General features: G+C 39.4%; 1 protein-coding gene across 1 annotated transcript in view; it reads left to right on the forward strand.

Annotated features, from left to right (window-relative positions):
* Window positions 1-9,373: 9,373 nt before the first annotated feature.
* Window positions 9,374-10,753, forward strand: part of LOC103082442 (chondroitin sulfate synthase 1) — a 10,967-nt gene continuing 9,587 nt past the window's right edge. Inside the window, exon 1 of the mRNA XM_007446136.1 lies at window positions 9,374-9,435. The gene's annotated coding sequence lies outside the window, so the exon portion shown is untranslated. The remainder of the gene's footprint in view (window positions 9,436-10,753) is intronic.

The following is a 10,753-nucleotide window of genomic DNA, read 5'->3' on the forward strand; positions in this document are numbered from 1 at the left end:
GAGATTCAGTTATTTATATATGTGTATATATATTCTTTTTCATCTTAATTTTCCATTATAGGTTATTACAAGATATTAAATGTAGTTTCCTACGCTTACACAGTAGGTCCTTGTTGTTTTTTTTATATATAATAGTTTGTATCTGTTAATCCCAAACTCCTAATTTATCCATCCCCCCACCACCACTTTCCCCTTTGGTAACCATAAGTTTGCTCTCTGTCTGTGAGTCTGTTTCTGTTTTGTAAATAAGTTCATTTGTATCATATTTTAGATTGCACATATAAGTGATATCATATGATATTTGTCTTTCTTGGACTTCACTTAGTATGATAATCTCTAGGTCCATCCATGTTGCTCCAGATGGCATTATTTTATTCTTTTTGGTGGCTGAGTAATACTCCAGTGTGTGTGTGTGTGTGTGTGTGCGTGCTCCTCTGTTGATGGACATTTAGGTTGCTTCCATGTCCTGGCTATTGTAAATAGTGCTGCTGTGAACATTAGGGTGCGTGTATCTTTTCAAATTAGAGTATTCCCCAGATATATGCTCAGGAGTGGGATTGCTGGATCATATGGTAACTCTATTTTTAGTTTTTTAAGGCACCTCCATACTATTCTACATAGTGGCTGTACCATTTTACATTCCCACCAACAGTGTAGGAGGATTCCCTTTTCTCCACACCCTCTCCAGCATTTATCTGACTGGTGTGAGGTGATACCTCATTGTAGTTTTGATTTGCATTTCTCTGATAATTAGGGACATTGAGCAGATCATGCTCTGCTTAGTGCACTGAAACTCTGAGTTATTAGCATTTTATCCTTTGGGTAAATGTTTCTTAAGGGAATCTGTTATGTGCCAGGCTCAGCGACATGCTGGGGCACAGAAATAACAGTTGAGGCCTGCCTTTAAGGGACTTCAGCTGAACAAACAGGGATGGTTAGTGTAATTTGTGAGAATTCTAACTGATCCTCTTTTAAGGATCCTTTTCTGTTCCTCTGGCATTTTGCTGATGACACAGATTATCCATATTTTAAAGTCCTGTCCTCTCAGCTCTTGTTGCCATATCTGTTGGGAGTTGGGGAGGGAATGGAGGTTGACAGGGTGCCAGTGTCTTGCCTTTGACTGGGGTCTGCCTGCCTTCCACAGGCTGTCTGGGGTCTGTGAGGGGAGGTGAGGCAGGCAGGTGTGGTTTTCTTTTCTAAGAATTAGCCCCTCTGTTGAAGAGCCTGGTCCTGCTCTTTCCTTGTTATGTTTAAATATTGTCTGGAGCCACTTATTGTTCAGTGATCAGTCCTTCTGTCCTCATTTGTAAAATCGGAGAAATAATCCTGTTCATTTATTCATTAAGTATTGATTGGACAATGACTTATGAATAAAAATAGGTTTTTCCCTCAAGGGGTTGTGCGTTGTGAAGAATGTGTGCGTTTGTGGAGAGAGTCAGAGGGAGAAAAACTTGGCTTCTCACTCAAAAAATAGTTCTCCTTCTGTAAAGTCTTTTTAGTTTAAATTACTGTCTTCAAGAACAAAAGATTGTACTCATTGTGTATAGTTAATCACTTGCATTTTTATTTTCACCTACCTCTTTCCACAAAGGATCTGAAGTTTAGAGTATTTTATGTATTTATCTAAAGGTTTTGTTTTGCCTAGAGCAGTGAGTGGATGGATGAATGAAGGAAAGAATGAAAGACGATTATAAATAACAAGCCAGAGAAAAAGATTTACTGTTTTCCTAGAATCTAATTAACATAAATATTTCGAGGATTTTTTTCCTAATGGGTGGCCTGTGTGTTTTTTTAAATTAATAAACTCTGTTTTTTTGTAGTTTCAGCTTCAAAGCAAAATGTGCAGAGTTCCCATATACCCCAGCCCTCCCCCAGCAACCCACCACACAAAACCACCCCCACTATCAACATCCCTCACAAAGTGGTACATTTATTACAATCTATGAACCTACATTGACACATCGTAATTACCCAAAGTCCGTAGTTCACATTAGCGTTCCCTCTTGGGAACATGCCCTGGGTTTTGACAAGTGCGTAATGTCATGTATCTACCATTGTAGTATCATTCAGAGTAGTTTCACTGCCCTAAAATCCTCAGTGCTTCACCTGTTCATCCTTCTCTCCTACCCCTAGCAACCACTAATCTTTTTATTGTCTCCATAGTTTTGCCTTTCCCAGAATGTGATATAGTTGGGATTATATATATAGTATGTAGCTTTTTCAGGTTGGCTTCTTTCACTTAATAATATACATTTAAAGTTCCTCCATGTTTTTTCATGGCTTGATAGTTCATTTCTTTTTTTTCTTTTTTTTTCCAAAAATATTTATGTATGTATGACTGTGTCAGGTCTTAGTGCAGCATGAGGGCTTCACTCTAGTTGCCGTGTGCAGGCTCCGGCACATCGGGTCTCTAGTTGTGGCGCACAGGCTCAGTAGTTGTGCTGCTCGGGCTTAGTTGCCCTGTGGCATGTGGGATCTTAGTTCCCCCACCAGGGATCAAACCCACATCCCCTGCATTGGAATGTGGGTTCTTAACCACTGAACCACCAGGGAAGTCCCGCTCATTTTTTTTAGTTCTGAATAATATTCCATTTTCTGGATGTACCACAGTCTATCCATTCACCTACTGATTCCAAGTTTTGGCAATTATGAATAAAACTGTTACAATCATTTATGTGCAGGTTTTTGTATAGACACAAGTTTTCAGTTCAGTTTGGTAAATACCAAGAAATGCAATTGTTAGATCTTACAGTAAGAATGTATTTAATTTTGTAAGAAATTGCCAGAATGTCTTCCAAAGTGTCTATACCATTTTGCATTCCTACCAGCAACAAACGAGAGTTCCTATTACTCTACATCCTCACCAGTGATTGGTGTTTTCAGTATTTTGTATTTTGGACATTTTAATATGTGTGTAGTGGTACCTCATTGTTTTAATTTGCATTTCTCTAATGGCATATGATGTTGGATGTCTTTTCATGTGCTTATTTGCCACGTGTATTTCTTCTTTGGTGAGGTATATAAGGTCTTTGACCTTTTTTAAATCAGGTTGTTCATTTTCTTATAGTTGAGTTTTAATAAACCTTTATTAAATGTGTCTTTTAGAGATATTTTCTCCCTCTCTGTGGTTTATCTTCTCATTTTCTTGACATTGTCTTTCATAGAGTAGAAGTTTTTAATTTTAATGTAGTTCAGCTTATCAATTATCTTTTTCATGGATTGTGGCTTTGGTGTTATACCTAAAAAAGTGTCTCCATACCCAAGGTCGTCTGGGTTTTCTCTTATTATTTTCCAGAAGTTTTATAGTTCTGTGTTTTACATTTAGGTCTGTGATCTACTTGGAGTTAATTTTTATGAAGAGTTTAATGTCTGTGTCCAGGTTGATATTTTTTTTTTTTTGCATGTGGATGTTCAGCTGTTCCAGCACCGTTTTTTGAAAAGACTTATGTTTGCTCCATTGTATTGCCTTTTTGCTCCTTTGTTGGTTGCCTGTGTTTTGAAAATGTTTATTTGTATCACTTCTCTAGAAATTTGACACTGTGGGATTTAAAGCTTTAGTAGCCTTTCTCTCTCCCACAGAAACACTCCCTTTCCTTCTCATTCTTCTCTCCAGAAAAGTTCTCTTATGATCTTTTGTGAAAGAAAACTTCAAGAACTCAAAGTTTTGTGTGATTGTTGTGTAGTGAGAATCCCTTCTCAGATTTACACAGGTTGCCTTAACCCCACAGAGTTCATTAAGCCTGGACATCCCAAACCCGCTGTTTATCCCCCACCCCCACTGTAGATTCCTCAGCGCTGTGTACCTGGCTGAAATACTGACTTTAATGTGTGAAACAAAGCTGTGATACACACCATTGGGTTCTAAAGTGGTAGCTGTGCTTTACGAGACTTGAGTGCAGGGTAGTTGAGCTGTGCTCTTCTCCCCACCCCCCACTTTGCTTACTGCCTTCTCCTGGTGGCCTTGTCTTGTGATAGCAACTCCTGTCACTGATTAGGCTTTCATCATTTAAAGGCTGCTTGAATCTTTAGGGGGGTTTCAGTAAGATATTACTTGATAAATATGGTAAGTTAAAATGATACAAAATGTCTTTAGATAGAGTGAGATTCCATAACAAATCAGGAAGAGATTTTTTAAAAATCCTAGAAGGAAATGAACTTGTAGGCCATATTTGACCCACAGACTTATTTTGTGTTTCTCTCTGTCTTTTTCTAGTTTAAACTGGTTGCTGACTTTTTTTTTTTTAATATACTGCAGATTCTTGTTAGTCATCAGTTTTATACAGATCATTGTATATGTGTCAGTCCCAATAGCCCAATTCAGCACACCACCATCCCTACCCCACCGTGGCTTTCCCCGCTTGGTGTCCATACGTTTGTTCTCTACATCTGTGTCTCAGCTTCTGCCCTGCAAACCGGTTCATCTGTACCATTTTTCTAGGTTCCACATACATGCATTAATATACGATATTTGTTTTTCTCTTTCTGACTTACTTCACTCTGTATGACAGTCTCTAGATCCATCCGCATCTCAGCAAATGACTCAATTTCATTCCTTTTTTTGGCTGAGTAATATTCCATTGTATATATGTACCACAACTTCTTTATCCATTTGTCTGTCAATGGGCATTTAGGTTACTTCCATGGCCTGGCTATTGTAAATAGTGATGCAATGAACATTAGGGTGCATGTGTCTTTTTGAATTATGGTTTTCTCTGGATATATGCCCAGTAGTGGGATTGCTGGTCATATGGTAAATCTATTTTTAGTTTTTTAAGGAACCTCCATACTGTTCTCCATAGTGGCTGTATCAATTTACATTCCCACCAACACTGCAAGAGGGTTCCCTTTTCTGCACACCCTCTCCAGCATTTGTTGTTTGTAGATTTTCTGATGATGCCCATTCTAACTGGTGTGATGTGATACCTCACTGTAGTTTTGATTTGCATTTCTCTAGTAATTAGTGATGTTCAGCAGCTTTTCATGTGCTTCTTGGCCATCTGTATATCTTCTTTGGAAGAAGATTTAGGTCTTCTGCCCATTTTTGGATTGGGTTTTTGTTTCTTTAATATTGAGCTGCATGAGCTGTTTATATATTTTGGAGATTAATCCTTTGTCCGTTGCTTCATTTGCAAATATTTTCTCCCATTCTGAGGTTGTCTTTTCGTCTTGTTTATGGTTTCCTTTGCTGTGTAAAAGCTTTGAAGTTTCATTAGGTCCCATTTGTTTATTTTTGTTTTTATTTCCATTTCTCTAGGAGGTGGATCAAAAAAGATCTTGCTGTGATTTATGTCAAAGAGTGTTCTTCCTATGTTTTCCTCTAAGAGTTTTATAGTGTCTGGTCTTACATTTAGGTCTCAAATCCATTTTGAGTTTATTTTTGTGTATGGTGTTAGGGAGTGTTCTAATTTCATTCTTTTACATGTAGCTCTCCAGTTTTTCCAGCACCACTTATTGAAGAGACTGTCTTTTCTCCATTGTATGTCTTTGCCTCCTTTGTCATAGATTAGTTGACCATAGGTGCATGGGTTTATCTCTGGGTTTTCAATCTTGTTCGACTGATCTATGTTTCTGTTTTTGTGCCAGTACCATATTGTCTTGATTACTGTAGCTTTGTAGTATAGTCTGAAGTCAGGGAGTCTGATTCCTCCAGCTCTGTTTTTTTTTCCCTCAAGACTGCTTTGGCTATTCGGGGTCTTTTGTGTCTCCATACAAATTTTAAGATGATTTGATCTAGTTCCGTAAAAAATGCCATTGGTAATTTGATAGGGATTGCATTGAATCTGTAGATTGCTTTGGGTAGTCTAGTCATTTTCACAATATTGATTCTTCGAATACAAGAACACGGTATATCTCTCCATCTGCTGGTATCATCTTTAATTTCTTTCATCAGTGTCTTACAGTTTTCTGCATACAGGTCTTTTGTCTCCCTAGGTAGGTTTATTTCTAGGTATTTTATTCTTTTTGTTGCAATGGTGAAAGGGAGTGTTTCCTTAATTTCTCTTTCAGATTTTTCACCATTAGTGTATAGGAATGCAAGATATTTCTGTGCATTCATTCTGTATCCTGCAAATTTACCAAATTCATTGATTAGCTCTAGTAGTTTTCTGGTGGCATCTTTAAGATACTCTATATAGAGTATCATGTCATCTGCAAACAGTGACAGTTTTACTTCTTCTTTTCCAATTTGTATTCCTTTCATTTCTTTTACTTCTCTGATTGCCATGGCTAGGACTTCCAAAACTATGTTGAATAATAGTGGTGACTGTGGACATCCTTGTCTTGTTCCTGATCTTAGAGGAAATGCTTTCAGTTTTCACCATTGAGAATGATGTTTGCTGTGGGTTTGTAGTATATGGCCTTTATTATGTTGAGGTAGGTGCCCTCTATGCCCACTTTCTGGAAAGTTTTTATCATAAATGGGTGTTGAATTTTGTCAAAAGCTTTTCCTGCATCTATTGAGATGATCATACTTTAAATATATCATGCCACTCCTTTCTGGCCTGTAGAGTTTCTGCTGAGAAATCAGCTGTTAACGTTATGGGAGTTCCCTTGTATGTTATTTGTCGTTTTTCCCTTGCTGCTTTCAATAATTTTTCTTTGTCTTTAATTTTTGCCAATTTGAGTACTATGTGTCTTGGTGTGTTTCTCCTTGGGTTTATCCTGTATGGGACTTGCTGCGCTTCCTGGACCAGGGTGGCTATTTCCTTTGCCATGTTAGGGAAATTTTCGACTATAAACTCTTCAAATATTTTCTCTGGTCCTTTCCTCTTCGCCTTCTGGGACCCCTATAACACAGATGTTGTTGTGTTTAATGTTGTCCCAGAGGTCTCTTAGGCTGTCTTCATTTCTTTTCATTCTTTTTTCTTTCGTCTGTTCCGCAGCACAGCAGTGAATTCCACCATTCTGTCTTCCAGGTCACTTATCCGTTCTTCTGCCTCAGTTATTCTGCTAGTGATTCCTTCTAGTGTAGTTTTCATTTCAGTGATTGTATTGTTCATCTCTGTTTGTTTGTTCTTTAATTCTTCTAGGTCTTTGTTAATCATTTCTTGCATCTTATGGATCTTTGCCTCCGTTCTTTTTCCGAGGTCCTGGATCATCTGCACTATCATCATTCTGAATTCTTTTTCTGGAAGGTTGCCTATCTCCACTTCATTTAGGTATTTTTCTGGGGTTTTATCTTGTTCCTTCATCTGGTACATAGTCCTCTGCCTTTTCATTTAGTCTGTCTGTGAATGTGGTTATCATTCCACAGGCTGCAGGATTGTAGTTCTTCTTGCTTCTGCTGTCTGCCCTCTGGGGGATTTGGCTATCTAAGAGGCTTGTTGGAAGGGACTGGTGGTGTGTAGGGCTCTGGTTGCTGACTTTTTTTTTTTTTTTGGTACGTGGGCCTCTCACTGTTGCGGCCTCTCCTGTTGCGGAGCACAGCCTCCGGACGCGCAGGCTCAGCGGCCATGGCTCACGGGCCCAGCCGCTCCGCGGCACGTGGGATCCTCCCGGACCGGGGCACGAACCCGCGTCCCCTGCATCGGCAGGCGGACTCCCAACCACTGCGCCACCAGGGAAGCCCTGGTTGCTGACTTTTAAAAGTTAGGAGGCTCTACACAAAATAGCCAGATTTCTAGCTTCTCTTTAAAAATCGGACCTCACTGGGCTGTATTCCTGTATGTCCTGCTCTCCTGACTCCCCAACCTGGTGCACGTCTCTCACGTTGCCCCTGTGTGTCTTTAGCTTTACTTTTGTTTTGGTTGGTTTTTTGGTGATCCCCTAGATCACAGCTTAGTTAACTCAGTTTATCATACAGACTTTTGGTCACGTGAGAGAGCTGGTGTGTCACATGTTGACTGGAGTTAGTGAACAGCCTTGTGAGTGATGTGTCAGCGGAGGCCAGTGGGGACTAGACCCAAGTACCAGCTGTGAGTCGAGTTTTAGAGAGAGCCCTTCGTTGATGTCCCGTGTCAGTCTGCCCAGTGCCATCTTCTGTCTCATATACATGTGTGCACACGTATGTGTATGTGTATGTGTATGCGCACACCTACCCTTTCTTTGTATGTGGACTTGTGAAGTTTTCCTTGCCTGGTACAGTGCCTTTAATGTGAATGTTTAGTTAAGTATTTGGTGCTGCATTTGCGTAAGACTTTGGTCATTTAAAGATAGTTCTGCATACATTGATTCTGCATGATCCTGCCAAGTTTGCTGCTTTATGGGAAAAAAAAGGTGATGTTTGAAAAGCTTTAAGTGACTACCACTAGGTCAGACGTGAGTAAAGACCTGAGCTGGAAGTTTAGATACAGTGTTCTGACTGCAGATAAGGGCTCTCTCCCCTGTCCACTGTCCCTGCTGACTATTCAGACCATGGAATGTTCACTTGAAAACTCTGTTGATTTCAGGTCTTGATCATTTTTATTGTCTTATGTATCAGTAGAAGTCTTAAATTACTACCAACAGTTTTTGTTTACTTTGCCAAGGTTAATTCTCAACTGTTTTGAAATGTGTCAGGCTTTAAAAGGTATTTAGATTTCAGAATTTGACAGTAACCAATCAAGACACACCCACACATATACACACATAGTTCTCGTTTTTTACCATTAGAGACCCAGCTTAATTCCCATGAAAAACTTACTTTGTTGAATAGAGTCTTTAAAATACTAAGCACCTGGGCTTCCCTGGTGGCGCAGTGGTTGAGCATCCGCCTGCTGATGCAGGGAACATGGGTTCGTGCCCCGGTCCGGGAAGATCCCACATGCCGCAGAGCGGCTGGGCCCGTGAGCCATGGCCGCTGAGCCTGCGCGTCCAGAGCCTGTGCTCCGCAACGGGAGAGGCTACAACAGTGAGAGGCCCGCGTACCGCAAAAAAAAAAGAAAAAAAAATACTAAGCACCTAATACTTGAACATAATTGGATGAAAATTGGCAAAGCCTACACAAAACTAATGAGAGGAGACCTAATAGGGACATGTAGGGTAACCATATGTCTTGAGAGCTGGGGACAGGCCCACTTTATACCAGTGATCTTGGCCTATTTATTAACGGATTTCCTCTTTCATCTCAGAAGATCCTGCTTCAGACAATAAATTATCTGGAAACCCTACCTGCAGATGTATGACATTGTTAATTTAAATATTTAAAACTTGTGAATATGGTTATTTTGAAACTACCACCAGTTATGGTCTCCTGACATTTAGACAACCCATATTTTCTTTGAATCAATTCTCAGAACAAAAGGGTAAGAAAACGAATTCTCTGCAGTAAATTAAAACACTGTATAAATCAGAATTTGAAATAGCTGTCCATCTGGAGCAGTGATAGTCTGTTGATATGGTTGAAATATGTACTTTATGATGACATTAATGTAAACAGTTCATGGGAAGAGCCTTAACTTAATGAGAATATTGGCCTTCATTGCAGAGGAGAAGGACATTTGCTAATGAATACCCTAGGTATTGGTTAACTGAAGATTAGGCATGGGTAGTTAATGTTTATTCCCAGCTGGCTAGAGGTTCCTGGGAATCGCGTGACCTTGATATTTATTAGCCCCTTTCAGATTTACTGTAGACTGACTCAGAGTCCTGAAACACCTCACAGTAAGGGAGATGGCTTTGCTGGAATCCAAGATTATGGGAGTACTTTTTTTTTTCCTTTTTTTTTTTGCGGTACGCGGGCCTCTCACTGTTGTGGCCTCTCCCGTTGCGGAGCACAGGCTCCGGACGCGCAGGCTCAGCGGCCATGGCTCACAGGCCTAGCCGCTCCACGGCATGTGGGATCTTCCTGGACCGGGGCACGAACCCGTGTCCCCTGCATTGGCAGGCTGACTCTCAACCACTGCGCCACCAGGGAAGCCCTGTGGGGGTACTTTTTAGAACAAAGATTAAGGGTTGTTTTATGGACGCTGGAAATTAAACCATCAGTGGTATTCCATGCATCTTAAAAAGGCTTCGTTAGTGTGTTTTAAATAAGGTATTCCTTGTGATTATTAAATAACCTATGTGCATTGGTTTGTGTTTTCTTCTGCAGTACTTTTTAACTTTCCATTTTATAATATTCTTCCAAAGACTGTGCCAAGTAATAGATTATTGAAATACTTTTAAATAACAAAGTCCTTGTTCTAAATTTGGTACTATTCAAAATACATGTTCTTTATTACCAAAAAATTACATATTTGTTACCCCTAGAGTTGCTAAAATGAACTGTTATGAATCTCATATTCTTAACTATTTTCATTTGTAGCAGAATTGGAGGTTTGTTTTTATGGGATGGAAACAGTTCATTGGGATGTGTTGTTAGCCATTTAATACAGTTTGATTTGGTGAATGTAGAATCCTGTAACATTCTGATGTTACACCTTCAACCATATCAGGATGGATGGGTTGAAGAACATCAGGGCATGACTTTAGAATTATATGAGACTGGTTCTAAAATTAGCACATAAGATCTTAGAATTCTTCACCTTGAAGGAACCTCTATACCGTCATTTTATAAATGAGAAAACTTGAAACCCAACAAATTCAAATGACTTGTCCAAGTCTTATAACTTATTGGTAGTATAAAAGCAGTAAATGTCTCTATGTAGCCTTATTTCTTAACCTTTATTCTTTAAATTGTTATATTCTAAACTTTCTTCCAGATAAATAATAGTTTCATTTCTGTTACTAGAAAATTGCTAAACACTTCCCTTAGTCATATGATTATTCCTCTTAGAGACTGCTTAATGGGGAATATTGTAGTAAGCAGTGGAATTAGCTATAACATGAGGGAAAG

Source organism: Lipotes vexillifer, unplaced genomic scaffold (genome assembly GCF_000442215.2).
Source record: "Lipotes vexillifer unplaced genomic scaffold, Lipotes_vexillifer_v1.1 scaffold1080, whole genome shotgun sequence".
NCBI classification, from domain to species: domain Eukaryota; kingdom Metazoa; phylum Chordata; class Mammalia; order Artiodactyla; family Lipotidae; genus Lipotes; species Lipotes vexillifer.